Source organism: Aptenodytes forsteri, unplaced genomic scaffold, assembly GCF_000699145.1.
Source record: "Aptenodytes forsteri isolate BGI_AS27 unplaced genomic scaffold, ASM69914v1 Scaffold75, whole genome shotgun sequence".
NCBI lineage: Eukaryota > Metazoa > Chordata > Aves > Sphenisciformes > Spheniscidae > Aptenodytes > Aptenodytes forsteri.
The window spans coordinates 1232149-1232356 of NW_008794171.1; positions in this window are offsets into that span (position 1 = coordinate 1232149).

A 208-nucleotide genomic window follows, 5' to 3' on the forward strand; every position below is an offset into this window, starting at 1 on the left:
GGTCGGGCACGGGCACAACCCCCTCCCTCAGGCGGCCGAGCTCGGCGGCCCGGCCCCCTCCCCCTCGTCTCAGCCCTGCGAGGGGAAGGGGCCGCATGGCGCCCCCGCCCCTCTCCCTCTCTGCCGGGACTGCGGGCTGAGGGGAAGGGAGCCCAGGAAGGCACGGCAGCTGCCCCTGCCCTTCCCGCAGCTCCGCCGCCGGGGGCGC